The sequence below is a fragment of the Microtus pennsylvanicus genome, chromosome 8, assembly GCF_037038515.1.
Source record: "Microtus pennsylvanicus isolate mMicPen1 chromosome 8, mMicPen1.hap1, whole genome shotgun sequence".
Lineage (NCBI taxonomy): Eukaryota > Metazoa > Chordata > Mammalia > Rodentia > Cricetidae > Microtus > Microtus pennsylvanicus.
In genome coordinates this window covers 16,141,826-16,157,264 of record NC_134586.1, presented here as the reverse complement: position 1 = coordinate 16,157,264, position 15,439 = coordinate 16,141,826, and the positions used below count along the sequence as shown (strand labels likewise).

At 43.3% G+C, this 15,439-nt stretch overlaps 1 pseudogene; it reads left to right on the top strand.

Annotated features, from left to right (window-relative positions):
• The first annotated feature begins 8,610 nt into the window (after positions 1–8,610).
• Positions 8,611–12,128, top strand: LOC142855746 (group XIIA secretory phospholipase A2 pseudogene; annotated as a pseudogene).
• The last annotated feature ends 3,311 nt before the right edge of the window (positions 12,129–15,439 follow it).

Genomic DNA, 15,439 nt, shown 5'->3' with positions numbered 1-15,439 from the left:
GCAGGCCGCCCAGGGATATCAACTACCACTTAACAAGTTGCAGTAAAACTAAGTACATACCCTCATATCAAGGCTGAACAAGGCAACCCAGTAGGAGGAAAAGGGTCCCAAGAGCAGGCAGCACAAGAGTCAGAGATGCCCCTCACTCCCACTGTTAGAAGTACCACAAGAGCACCCTGCTACACAACTACAGGTATATGCAGAGGACCTAGTATCTCGGAGTGAGAGTGAGACAGAGACAGAGCGATTACCAGGGCTTCTGTTTTCCAGCCTGGCTGAGAAAATGCACGCCCCTGGTTCAGGGAGAGACCCCGACTCGAAGGCGTGGATAAAGAGCAGTATAGAAGGCAGAATACCATCTTCTGGCCTCTGCGCGTATGCGTGTGCACCCCCCAGACACACAAATAAATACATAAATAAATAAGGATTTTTGTTCTTCTTTTATAGAGGACCTGGAGAAAAGGCTCAGAGACTAAGGGCACTTGCTGCTCTCCCAGACATGAGTTCACTTCCCAGCACCCACACCAGGGAAGCTCACAACTGCCTGTAATTCTAGCTACATGAGATCTGACCCCCCTCTCTTCTGGCCTCTTGGGGCATCTGCACAGGCACACACATATACAGATAAAGAAAAATAAAATAAATATTTTTTAAAAAAATGAAGAGGAGAGGTGGTTTCTCGGGGCTGCCTGAGAAGTTAATAATGAAGGAAGATGAACACACTCACTGGAGAATAAGCCTCCAGAAATCAAAGGAGAAAAAGGATTCAAGCTGAAACTGAAGCAGAGCTACTACAGTATGGGTATAGAGTGCCCCCCCCAAAAGGCTGAATGGCACTGAATGGTCCCCAGCTAGCAGTGTTATTGGGAAATTCTGGAAATATCAGGAGGTAGAACACCCTCACTGGGAGCATATCCTTGGGAGTCTGTGTCTTGTCCTGGGTCTCTTCCTGCCTCCCTTCTGACCTCCATGAGACAACCACTCCGCTGCTTTTGTGTGTGTGTGATACTATGTGTTCTTGTGCCCACGCATGCATGAGTGCGTGCGTGCATGTGTGTGTGTTACATGGCACATTTTAGGGCTAGAAGACTTCCATGAGTCAATTCTCTCCTTCCACCGTGTGTTCTCGAGGTTACACTCAGGTCATCCGGCATGTGTGCCAAGCACGTTTGCACGCTCAGCCCCCTCAGCGGCCCTAGCTTTTATTCTCCCCACACACTCTCCTCCTTCTTCTTTTTTAAAGATTTACTTTTCTTTTAAACTATGTGAATTTGGGGGTAGAAGGAATGTGCACTTGAGTATAGGTGCCCTGGAAAGTCGGAGGCATTGGACCCCCTAGAGCTGGAGTTACAGGCTTTGGTAAATCACCCCTGTAGGTTCTGCGAACCAAATGTGGATCATCTGAAAGAGCATTGTGTGATTAACCAGCAAGCCACCTCTCCAGCCTCCAGCTCCACTTCTTCCTACCTCCTTTCCAGGATGCTCAGCCTTAGCGCAGCTCAGAAGCAATGAAACCCCTGAGCCATAGACTGAAACCTCTGGAATCATGCACCAAAATAATAAAGCTTGCCTGAAAATCAGAGTGCAGAGCTAAACCACTAGTTAACCATAGAGACCAGGCAGTGCTGGCACACATGTTTAATCCCAGCACTCAGGAGACAGAGGCCAGTGGATCTCTGTGAGTTCAATGCCACCCTGGGTTACACTAGACTGATCCAGTCTCAAAGAGAAACAGGGCTAGGCAGTGGTGGCTCACCCCTTTAATCCCAGTACTTGGGAGTCATATGCCTTTAATCTCAGAACTAGGGAGGTGGAGACAAAAAGAGATGTGGGTGGATGGAGATAGGACTATAAGGCAGGAGGAGAAAAGAGCTCGGATAGAGTCTGGAGGTGCAGTCTGAGCATGCAGTCTGAGGATTAGTAAAGACAGGATCTCCCGTCTGTCTGAGGATTCCGTAGAGGTAGAAGGTCTCTCTAGTGGCTGGCTGCACGGCTTCTCTGATCTTCAGGCAAGATTTATTTGTTAAATTACAAACAAAATATCTCTACACTCTCTCCCTCATAGTAACTGTCCTATCAGGTACATGCTCACAAAAGGATAAGTCTAACACAATACCGGAATATGCTACCTGAAAATACACATCTTTATTACATGGATCATTTTGAATTAATGACAATTAACAACCAGCAGAGACAATAAACGTCAGTTGGGAGGAATGTCCTTACTGCCTAGAAACAGAGAAAACCGAATATTAATCTCTCTTTTTCAAAGGAGTCGCACATACAGGACATTGCGTCTGTAAAGAGACATGCTCCTGCAGACAGCTACCTGACCTTGCATGTCTTGTGTGCATAACAAGACAACGCCACTGGCCACAAGTCCTCTTTCACCTCCACCCCAGACCTGGCCTCCTTCACCCAGAAGCCTGGAGCTACTTTCCCCTGGCTTAGCTTAAGATGATGTACAAGCTTTCGTTCTCGGTGTCTCCTTCCTTCTCGTGTCTTTGGGAAACTCTTGTAAGTACAAGGCCCATAATGAAACTGTTACTCTCTTAGTCTGTCTTTTGTCAAGTTAGTTTCCAGATCCAGGTTGGAGTGCCTAGGAAGGAAGAGGGGAAGCTGCTAGGGAACAGCTGGGACCCCTTATTTGCTGCAGAGGCTGAAGCTGAAGTCCAGGCCTGCAGGCCAAGGCAACAGAAGGCACACATTTTTACTGAAGCCAGAGCCCTGGGTTTCTCTCTGGAGAGTCCAGGTGGGTATGCATGCTATGCCTTTTCCCTTCCAAATTCCATTAGGAGAAAAACGTTTGTAAGACTTGGTTGTTTCTGACTCCGAGATGTGCTGGTGAGTCTTCACTGTACACTGATCCTTGGACTCCCAGAAGGCCCTTGTTTTCCTTTGCTCCTGTTTTCTCTGCCATTTTTTTTAAAAAAATAATGATCAGAATAACCGTGGTTATAATGCAGGCATAGTCCAAAGCCTGTTCAAGCCAGCTTCACAAACTGGGGGTTTAAAACACAGGACCACAGAATGTGTTTAGACTGTCTTTGCTGTGGGGCACCAATTAAAACACACACATACACACACACACAAACGCATGCACACACACAGCCCTAGATGAGATTTTCCTTTTATCTCTTTTGTTGTGACAGTTTGGCTCTGTGTTCATCACAATCTCTTGTAACCGGTCTAGTTTCTGCTGGCTGAGAGGGCATGGTTTGTCACGCATCAGGTGAGCGGACAGAAGAGGCACCCAAGATACAGAGTGCTCAGGTAGCATTTTCTTTGTCTGACGGTACCTTAACAAGGAGCTGCAGCCCTTGCTGTCTCTGCTCTTGCTGCCTTGTTTGTGTTGGAAACAATCCCGTCCCAGTCCCAGCTGCCCAGTTGCTCAGATCAGTGGATCTGAAACTGAAGTCTTCTCACTCTTGAGGGACACTGGAGTTTGCTTACTTTTTGTGGCTAGAAAGTTTTTTGCTTTTGATTTTGCTTTATTTTAATTAATTAATAACTTGAATTTTAACTATTTTTTGATAGTTTTACAGATGTATACTTTGCATACTGATCCCTCTCAACTCTTGCCTCCCTCCCATCCCTAGCCCCTCTCTCCCTTCCCCATAAATCAATCTCTCTCTCTCTCTCTCTCTCTCTCTCTCTCTCTCTCTCTCTCTCTCTCTCTCTTTCTCTCTCTCTCTCTCTCTCTCTCTCTCCAGTTTATGTTGTTTCATTTTGTTTTGTGGCCCACCAAGATTAACCAGGAACATTTGTGTGACTGTGTGTTTAGAGCTACCCATTGGAGCCTGGTGGGCTTGGCAGAGGGTACAGAACTAAAGACAGTGATTCCTGCTCTCTCAGAATCTCAGAGCCACTACCCCTTCCTTGGCTGTTGATAGAGCTGGTCTTATGGTCAACCACAGTTGATACGAGCTAATAGTCACAATAGCTGTATTGAGTCTGTGAAGAATTACATTCCACAGCCCTTCACCCTATCACCTAGCTTTGAAACACTTTCTGCTAAAGTTCCCTGATCCTTAAGGAGGCTGTAACTGTGACTTGCTTAAGGCTAGACCTACATCTACATCCATAATCTCTGCATTAACTTTGGGTCTCAGGAAAAGGGAAATTTCTTTTGTGTTCTTTCTGGGGCCATCTCTTGCATCTAGGGCTGGCAACAGAAAGACTTATTGGCTTAGAATAGCCTAGAACAGATTAACCCTTCAGACATTTGTGTTTCTATACCCAAAAGCATTTTGTAAACACTCTCACCTTAAAACAAGCACTCTCTTGGTGTCTGTGAGAAGATACATTTAAAGAACAAGATTAAAGCTGTTTGCAAACAGGCTTAATGAGGGCCAGAAGAGATGGCTCAGTGGCTAAGACTATGGGCTGCTCTTGCCAAAGACCTGGGTTCAATTCTAGGCCCTCCCATTCCCAGGGGACCCATTGTTCTCTTCTGACCTCCCCAGCCTTGCATGCATATGATACACTCACACACTCAGGCAAAGCATACACACACATGAACTAAACAAATTTTAAAACTGAGTGAAATTCATAAAATTCTTTTTGACAAATATTGATAAAACGTTTCAGGCATTATTGAGGCGGTGAGCTTGTTTCATCTGCCAAAAACACAATTTGGATCCAACTACTTTATATAAACCAGTGAATTTTTTATTGTACATGAATTATGGTTACATTTTTAAATGAAGGCCATAAATTTTTACTTCAATATGTCTGCATATTTATGCATATCTATGTTTATATAACTTATATTTTGATTCTCTTTTGTCTTTAGATAATATTTCCAAAATTCCTCAAAAGAGTTCTGGGAGTTGATTCAGACAGAAAAAAAATGTTTATGTAAATTAAGTATTCCGAAAACTCACAAAAAATAGTGGTTAACTTCCTACCCACAACTGTTGGGAGAGGCCACTAGTTTGTTTCCCAACTGCCCTGACTTGAAATAATCACACAGAAATTATATTATTTGCAATACAGTTTGGACAATAGCTTAAATGTATTTCTAGTTAGCTCTTACATCTTAAGTTAACCCATTTCTATTATTTTATATTTTACCACTAGGCTCATGACCTACCAGCAAGGTTCCATCACATCTATCTCTGGCAGTGACTACATAGCTTCTCATTATCTCTGCCTTCTCTCTCTCTCTCTCTCTCTCTCTCTCTCTCTCTCTCTCTCTCTCTTTCTTTTCCAGCCTGGCTGTATTCTGCTAAGCCATTGGCCGAAAGCAGCTTCTTTGTTAACCAATGGCAATAAAACATATTCATAGCATACAGAGGGGAATCACACATCACACAGTATTTATTATGGTCATATGTTCTTTACAATTTTTAGTAAATAAACACATTTTAATATTTTCTTTAAATAAACATATATAATTCATATAAAATTCTTTCACCTGAATTTACTAGTGAGTGCTTTTATTATGTCACCTAGATTCTTAAAACTGTAAAATGATAATTTAGTCAGAGAACAAAATGTACAATAAGAGTGAATTGTTTAATGTGTGTAACAGTTTATAAAAGAAAACAGCAGCCTGGTCTACAAGAGCTAGTTCCAGGAAAACAGCACCTCAGCATGTAGGTTCCTTGTTTCTGAAATGTTTAAAACTAACTCCTATACTACATGTTGTCTTTATCACTTTTTAAAAAGATTTATTTGTGCGTGTGTGTGTGTGTGTGTCCCTGTGGGGTTATGTGCAAATGAATAATTGTCCACAGAGGCCAGAAGAGTGTATCAGAACCCTGGAGTCAGAGTCTCAGGCAGCTGTGAGCATCCTGGTGCGGGTGCTGGGAACCCAAGTCGGTCCTCTGGAAGAGCAGTATAAAATGAAGGAAAGCTATGGTTTGGATGTTAAATGCTCTGCAAAGGGCCACACGCTGCAGGCCTGTGGTGCTACTGAGGACACAGTAGAACCCTAGTGTGGAGCCTAGGGGAGGAATACCCTAGATCTCACACACACACACACACACACACACACACACACACACAGACTTCTTGGCTGCCATATGGTGAATAACCATTCTCTACGACATAGTCCTTCCCCGCTGTGCTTTCTTACCGCAAGCCCAAAGAAAGAGAACTGTGTGACCAAGGACTGAAACCTGAGGCCAGAAGCCGAAAGGAATCTTTCCTCCTTGTAATTTACCTTGAGTATTTTGTCATGGGATCTTCTGATTACACTTTTTATTTTTGTTTGTTTGTTTTGGTTTGGTTTGTTTTGGTTTGGTTTGGTTTGGTTTGGTTTTGAGACGGGGTTTCTCTGTAGCTTTGGAACCTGTCCTGGAAACTAGCTCTTGTAGACCAGGCTGGCCTCAAACTCACAGAGATCCTCCTGCCTCTGCCTCCTGAGTGTTGGGATTAAAGGCATGTGCCACCACCATCCAGCTAATTTTACACTTCATTTATTTATTATTTAATTTTGCATTATAACATATGACCTTAAAAATGGTTACTGTCGTTTTCGTCAGTAGATAACTAACACTATATAACGATCCGTTATCTTTTCAAATCAAGCATCCAAACATAACATTTCTCACAAGGTTCCTCAAATCAAATTTGAAAACTTTTTTTAAAACTGTAACTTTTTTATTTAGAGACAGTCTTATATATCCAATACTTGCTCCTAACTCATTGTATTCTCAAGAATAGCATTGAATTCTAATCCTCTTGTCTTTATTTCTTAGTTCCAGGATCAGAGGGCATGAATCTCCATGCCCAGTTTGTGTGGTCCTAGGTGCCTACCCCAGAGCTTCATGCATGTGAGGCAAGCATCCACCAATTGACCTGCACTTCAGGTACTACCTATTGGTGTTTTGAAATAGGATCTCCCTCGGTAGCCCAGGTTGGCCTTTGAATTTATGATAATCTTCTGGCCTCAGCACATCCAGTGTCCAACAAGACCGTTCTCTCTCTCTCTTCTCTCTGTCTCTGTCTCTCTCTCTCTCATTTTTATTTACTTAATTATTTTACATTCCAACCACAGTTTCCCCTCCCTCCTCTCCTCCCAGTCCTTCCTCCCATCTCCTTTCTGCCTCTTCCCACCCCATCCATTCTTCCTCCATTACTGTTCAGAAAAGAGCAGGCCTCCCATGGATATCGACAAAACATGGCATATCAAGTTGTAGAAAGATTAAGTACCATGCCTTGTTTTAAGGCTGAGCAAGGCAACCCAGTATGAGAAATAGGGTCCCAAAGGCCTGTAAAAGAGTCAGAGACAGCCCTGCTTCCACTGTTAGGAGTCCCACAAGAAAGCTAAGTTGCACAACCGTCACATATATGCAGAGGGTCTAGGTCAGTCCCGTGTAGGCTCCCTGGTTGTTGGTTCCGTTTCCGTGAGTTCCTACGAACCCAGATGAGTTGATTCTATGGATTTGCCTATGATGTCCCTGACCCTCTGGTTCCTACAACTCTCCCTCCCTCTTTCCAGTTGGATATCCCAAGCTTGACCTAACATTTGACTGTGGGTCTGCATCTGTTTCCACCAGGTTCTGGATAACACCTCTCTGATGACTACTGGGCCAAGGAACCATCTATGAGTAGAGCAGAATATCTCTGGGCACCATTGCACTGCCATTTCCCCCCTCTGGTTGTGTTTGATTCTACCCTAGGTCGTGGACCATCGAGCCTCTGGGTCCTGGTGCCCCAGGCAGTGTCAGGGTGACATCTCTCTTCTTAAAGTTTGTATTATTTTTGGGAGTCCCTAGGGAACACCTGAAAAATCTTAATGAGTTTGTTCTTTCACCTTGGCAAACAAAAATTAAACCAACCAGGCATTTGATATGCTAAATTCCAAGGGCTGAACTGTCAGCTCAAAAGTGAGGCTGGCCAGATGTGGGACACAGGTCTATAATCCAAGCACCAAACAGGCTGGGGCGGGAGGATAAAGGATGAGTTTAAGGCCATGCGACAAAGCTCTGTCTCAAGAACAACCACCAGCACGACAAAACGTGATACTTAACCTTTCCATCCCATCTGAACAAATATACGCCACTAGTACAGGTGGGCTTGCAATTAATGTCTCACTCTTTCCTACCCATGATCAGCCCTGCTGCACCCTGACCACTAGTGGGTAGAGCCACTATTTCCAGGCGGCTTATGTGACAGAAATAACCAATTTTCCTTGTTAATTGTGCTGTAATGAACTCTCTTTGGATCTTAATTGTGGCTATTTTTAAGTCCCCCATCACTCCCTGACAGATATTGTCTCTCTCGGATTCCTCTCAGAAAGCTGCAGCAAGCAGCTGCCGTGAGTGCGCCTTGTCCTCTGCCAGATTCACGAGAAAGACCCTCCCAAGCATCCCGATGTCCGTGCATGCAATGCATCATGCCACGGGATGAAGCTTTCTAAAATCCGATGTAGAAGCTGATGGATTCATAAATCTGCCCGTGGATAAACTGATGAGCATTGTGGGGGTTCTATCAATTCGCAGGCTCAAGAATCACCCAGGAGACAAATCTAGATTTGACTTCAATGAGATGGGAAGATCCGTCACAAACAGGAAGTACAATTCTGATTCCGAAACAGAATGAAGCGTTGAGAGTGAGCTGAGAACAGGTGTTTATCACTGCTTCTCTACAGCAGGCACAATGCGGCCAGCCACACCACACTCCAGACACAATCAATGCCTTCCCTGCTACCGTGAGCAAACACTTCCTAGAGTTGCTTTTGTGAGGCATTTAATCACGACAATGAGAAGAGTAACTGCGAGAAGAGTTAGAGAAGAGTAACTGCGAGAAGAGTTAGAGTTCTACCGCTTAGGGCCTTTCTATTTAAACATCCTACCTCTTTAGGGCCCTCTCTCCACATTTGAGGCACCTGCTTCCTCTTTTCCCTTATCTATCATTCACAGGAAGTCAATAAATTATTCCTTCTCATCCTCCTTGTCCTTGTCCTCCATTCCTCCTCCTGCTGCTGCTGCTGTTACTGCTGTTGCTTTATTAAAAGTCCCACAAGGGCTGACTGATAAGATACTTGCTGCAGTCCACAGCAGAGCTCATCTCCAGGAGCCACATGGTGAAAGGAGAGAACAATACTCCACAGCTGTTTGCTTGGTTTGGTTTTTTAATTTTTCTTTGGTCTCCATATGTATGTTACGGCACATACACTCACATATATACACATACATGCAAGTGTGCACTCTCTCCGCACTCTCTCACACATACATACATATAAATAAATAAACGTTTTTAAAATTCCAAGAAACTTAAAAAAAATCTTAAATTAATGTCTCATCCTGTAATAACAGAACTTAGAAGACTGAGGCAGGTGGATTGCCATGAGTTCAAGGCCAGTCAGAGTGACATAGCAAGACCCTACTTTGGAAAATTAAAAACAGAAAAAACAAAACTCACCAATTTGTCAATCACTATTTTTGTATTTATGTTTCAATAATCAAGTCAAACAAAAACAAGTTTTCTGCACCTCTGACAGAAATGGCCAATTTTTAGGTTTCTCTGGTAATTGATAATTGCAGATTTTCTCTTATCTTTCTGATTTGGTATGTTTAAGAACAGAAACCTGATTGCCCGGGTCTGTATTGGCATAATCAAAAAAAAAAAAATCCTGGTGAGAAGAAATTGGACCCTTCTGTGCTCTGCCCAAGAAATAACCATGACAAACATGCTATCTACCATTGCCAGAGATGCTTGAACCACAAACCAGGAAATCTGTTGGCTTGCTACTCCCTGTCCTGAGTCCCCCTTCTGAAGATCTTTTGTTCCAACGTCTAGAAATCATCTGACTCATGCCCTCTGGACTCAAAAACTGGATAAATAATCTGTTCTAGCCACTAACCTTGGTGTGTGTGTGTGTGTGTGTGTATGTGTGTGTGTGTGTGTGTGTGTGTGTCCATAGAAACATCCCTCCCTCGTGTCTTGACTGCTAGCACCATGAAGCACTCAACATAGGTGGATTCCCTGCACCCACTTGGGAAACCATCTGCTGAATGAGACACTGTTATTCAGGTATCCAGCTGCCGGGAGTTGATTTAATAGGAAGAGCAAGGTGCTTACATTTGACCTTTTCTACCTGCTCATCTTTATTCTGACCTTTGCTTTTTCCCCTTTAAGGATCTCACATCATATAACAATTAACCTAAAGCTTTCTCACTTTCTCTTTGCAAATACCAACTCAGCTCTTTTTGTTAGTTTCGATTTTTATTGCATGTTTTTTTTTATTCCTATACCTGTGTGCATGTGAGTGAATGCATGGTTGTCATAGACTATCACGGGGAGGTCAAAGGACAACTTTCAGGAATTAGTTCTCTCCTTCCACTAAGTAGGGTCCAAAGATCCAACTTAGGCCATCAGTCTTGGCAGCAACCACTTTACCTAAGGAGTCATCTTGCTGCCTGTTTTTGTTGATGTTTTGTTTTGTTTTAAGATAAGGTCCTGTGTAGCCCTGTGAAGATGACCTTGAACTCCTGATTTCCCCTCTGCCTCCGCAATTCCAGGTTTGTGGGACCTATGCTTAGCTGCCATCCCAGTTCCAACTTAGTTTTTGACATATAAAACTTTTTGGAAGGGAGAGAGAAAGTTTCAAGGAAAGGGGTGTCAGGTAGTGGTGAAGAGTTCCAGAATCTATTATCCTAAAACATGTGTCCTTTGTATATGGATTAGTTTGTGCTAAAACTAATTAAGAATGCTCAAGTGGTCAAAAAAAAAAAAAAAAAAAAAAACATGTCACCCTATAGTTGATCCCTGCACATGACGAACTCTCTTGGCCTCTCTTCCTTGTTTGGGTCACCTAGGAAACCCCGTCTAGGCATCAATACCATGCTGTTTGAATACTTTAGGCACCAGAATTACAGACAAATGAGCCACATTATTTTATAAAATAACCTTGGGTATCTGTTATATCGGTTGAAAATGGACCAAGAAGTGGGTATGATGGCATCTGCCTATAATCCCAGCACTTAGGAAGTGGACACAGGAATATTTTGAGTTCAAGAGCATTCTGAGTGTGGCCAGGTGGTGGTGGTGGTGCACTCAGGAGGCAGAGGCAGGTGGATCTCTGTGAGTTCAAGACCAGCCTGTTCTACAAGAGAGAGTCTTCAAAGCTACAGAGAAACCCTATCTCAAAAAAAAAAAAAAAAAAAAAAAAAACATTCTGAACTACATGACAAAGAAGAAAATAGACCAAGACAATATATGATTCTTAGTCATTCTTAATGACCTGGCCACTGCCTCTTTGAATGTCTGTTTTTTTTTAATAAAGCCTTCTAATGTGGGGAGTCCTTGTGTATATGTGTTGCTTTTATTGGTTAACGAATAAAAAAACTGTCTTAAGACTGCTGCCCAGCCCAGTAGCCCAGCCACGCAGTTAGATGGTGGTGCCCGGCCCCCCTCCACCCCACCAGCGCTCCTGCTCCTGCTCTTGCTCTTGCTAGCCGCTGGGCGAGGCCAGGAACAGGACCAGACCACCGACTGGAGGGCCACCCTCCAGACCATCCGCAACGACATCCACAAGATCGACACGTACCTCAACACCGTGCTCGACCTGCTGGGCGGAGAGGACGCGCTCTGCCAGTACAAGTGCCGACCGATCGAAGCCTCTTCCACTCTACGGATTAAAACCGTCCCACCAAATGGATGTGGCTCTCCATTGTTCGGTGTTCATCTGAACATTGGCATCCCATCCCTGACAAAGCTCTGCAACCAGCACGTCAGGTGCTACGAGACCTGTGGGAAAAGCAAGAACGACTGTGACGAGGAGTTCCAGTACTGCCTCTCCAAGATCTGCTGGAACCTGCAGAAGGCTCTAGGGCTTGCTCAGAACGTCCAGGCATGTGAAACAACGGTGGAACTCCTGTTTGACAGTGTCATACATTTGGGCTGCAAGCCATATCTGGTTAGCCAACGAGCCGCATGTTGGTGCCGTTATGAAGAAAAAACAGATCTGTAAGGAAGCCCCTGAAGCTGGTGGGCAGACGAGAATGAAGGAGAGTCAAAGAACATGTGTTCACCTCCTGAAACCACCTTATTTTTGGAAGAGGTCATTGTAAGACCTTCCTTGACTATGTTTTGATTTTAAAACCTCACAGTGAAAAGGAGTGGAGGGTAGGAAGAAGTAGAGAGAAGAGCATGCTCAGGACTGGGAGTAAGTAGAGAGAACAGCATGCTTGCCTTCATGGACCTCACTGTCTCAGTGGCTCCCCCAAAACGGCAAGAAAAGCTTGAAGACTGTGTGATTTGGTTTTCATAGCTGTACTTAACATTAAAAATGAGAGAAAATGGGGGGGGACTAAACTGAATGCTGGGAAAAAGAAGGTGGAGTTAGAGTAAAGCCATGTAGCCCCACCAGAGACAGGTGCCAGATGGAACCTTGCTGGTAAGCCATGCCACATGGCGATTTACAGATTAATAGAGATGGGTTAAATTAATATGTAACAGCAAGCCAACAAGAAGCTAGAGCTAATAGGCCAAGCAGTGATTTAAGTCTGGGCCAGGGAACAAAAAGTGGCCTCCTACTACAAATTGGTGCCCAACATAAGGCTAGCTAAATCCACATAAAACCTGAAAAAGCTTGAAAAAATTTAAACACCAAAAAAAAAAAAAAGCAGAGTTAAGCATGGCTTTTCGGGTGGGCTCTGTTTGCTAGAAGCAAGCAGAGGCACAATTCTTTTAGGAGAAGGCTTCCTGACTCAGTGATAGCAATAAAAAGTGTGTGGCTTCTTTAGCCTTCTGAGTACATAATTAAAATATCTTTTCTATTGTCTGATTTTTGTCCATTTAATTTGAAGACACTTAAGAGAATGTCCTGGCTACTTTTATGTCTACTTGACATACATTAGAGTCATTTGAGGGAAAGAATTTCATTTAAGAAATGTGTCTTCGTAAGATTTACTATAGGCAGGCAAGCCTGTAGATCCTAGGTCATTATGTATGGGAATGATCTTGGGCTAGTGGTCCTGGGTTCTATAAGAAAGCCAGCAGAGTGAGCCATGAGGAGCAAGCCAATAAACAAGACCCCTCCATAGCCTCTGCATCAGCTCCTGCCTCCAGGGTCCTGCCCTGCTGGAGTTCCTGTCCTGACTTTCTAATGAATTATGATATGGAAGTATAAACCAAATAAACCTTTCCCTCCCCAAGTTGCTTTTGGTCATTGTGTTTATCACAACAATAAATACTCTAAGAGAATAAAAATAAATTTTTATCATCCTTTCTACCAAACCCAAATGCAAACTGAAGAATGTCTTGAAGATGTAGCTGTCTACAAACTAAACCAGCACTTATTTAGAAATAAACAACTGTGTTTTTGATCTTGGCCATTCTTAAGTGTAAGATGGAAACTCAGAGTTGTTTTGATTTGCATTTCTCTGATGACTAAGGATGGTGAATATTTTCTTAAGTGTCTTTAGCCATTTTAGATTCCTCTGTTTACAGTTCTCTGTTTAGGTCTGCACTCCATTTTTTTATTAAATTATTTGTTCTTTTGATGACCAATTTCTTGAGTTCTTTGTATATTTTGGAGATCAGACCTCTGTCTGATGTGGGGTTAGTGAAGATCTTTTCCCATTCTGTAGGCTGCCATTTTGTCTTATTGACAGTGTCCTTTGCTTTACAGAAGCTTTTCAGTTTCAAGAAGTCCCATTTATTAATTGTTTCTCTCAATGTCTGTGCTGCTGGGGTTATATTTAGGAAGTGGTCACTTGTGCCAATGCTTTCAAGTTTACTTCCCACTTTCTCTTCTATAAGGTTCAGTATGGCTGGCTTTATGTTGAGGTCTTTGATTCATGTGGACTTGAGTTTTGGGCATGGTGATAGATATGGGTCTATATCCATTCTTCTACATGTTAATATCAGTTATGCCAGCACCATTTGTTAAATATGTTTTCTTTTACCATTTGATTTTTTTTTGTTTTTGCTTCTTTGTCAAAAATCAGGTGTTCAAAGGTGTGTGGATTAATATCCGGGTCCTTGATTCGGTTCCATTGGTCCTGCTGTCTGTTTTTATGCCAATACCAGGCTGTTTTCAGTACTGTAGCTCAGTAGTAGAGTTTGAAGTCAGGGATTGTGGTGCCTCTAGAAGTTCCTTTATTGTACAGGATTGTTTTGGCTATCCTGGGTTTTTTGATTTTTCATATGAAGTTAAGTACTGTTCTTTCAAGGTCTGTGAAAAACAGCCTGCAAATCATAATCTCAGAGAACCCTGACAACAATGAGGACCCTAAGAGAGAATACACAGATCTAATCTACATGGGAAGTAGAAAAAGATAAAAATCTCCTGGATAAATTGGAAGCATGGGGACCTTGGGAGAGGGTTGAAGGGGAGAGGTAGGGAGTGGAGCAGAGAAAAATGTAGAGCATAATAACAATAATAATAATAATAATGAAATAAAAAACAGGTAGGCTATGGCCAAGACTCTTTTTTCTGAGAGGATCTCAGGCCTGGAAGTCCAGCACAATAATAATATTATACCTCGAGTTACTGTGTAAGACTACTGTCTAGGTGCCCTCCGGAAGAAGCAGAATGATATTTGAGATTTGGCGCGATGCCAAAAGAACACAGAGGGAGTCCTGTGGACAGGGGTGAGCTTTAAGAGAAACAATAGGACAGGTGTTCAGTTAGCACGTGAAGGTTAGAAGATGGGGTGCTTGTCTTGGCACTGAGCTGGGTTACTTTGGAACAAAGACTTTGGTTCTGTAAGCCTTCATTTCCTCAACAGACCTGGACTGATTCCCATAGTGTTACCCTCAGACCCCAGCCATCGGCATCACCAGGTAATCGGCAACGCAAACTCTGAACCCCTCCCCAGACTTCTTTAGTCAGAAGTTTGAGGTGGGGTCTTCCATCTCTTTGTTTCCACTTATTTATTTCCTTGGGTCAGGGAAGAAGGAAGCAGGTGTTCATTCCCACCATGCCAGTGTGGACATTAGAGAACAACCTGCGAGACTTGGTTTTCTCCTTCCACCAAGTGGCTTCTGGGGACTGACTCAGGTGGCCAGGCTTGGCAGTGAGTGCTGCTCAACCTGCCAGCCCCATCTGTGGTTTGTAACACATTTTGCTTTAGTGCCCAGATCCTCATTTGCTTGAGACCAGTAAACCCTAGGAACACTGAGCAAGCTACTAGGTGGTCTCCAAACAGTTTCGTTCTGAGCTAAAGAGGAAGAGGAAGATGATTGGCCCTAGTCTTTGGCATTGGAAAGAAATCTAGAAAGATATTGAACAGAAAAAAAAATCATCTATTTGTTTTGAATGGAGCCAGTGTTTGGTAGCTGCCGTTCACTTTCAGGAGCTGTGAGAAGCCCATGAACACTTTTAAGGAAGTGACTTGAGGCAGTTAAAGCCTGTATAGTCTTGGATTTTAAATGACCCCAAAGGCCCAGAAGCTAAAGGCTTGGTCACCTGCCTGTGGTGTTATTGGGAAGTGTTATAGCCTGGTTAGGAGGTGAGGTTTATAAGGAAGAGGTTAGG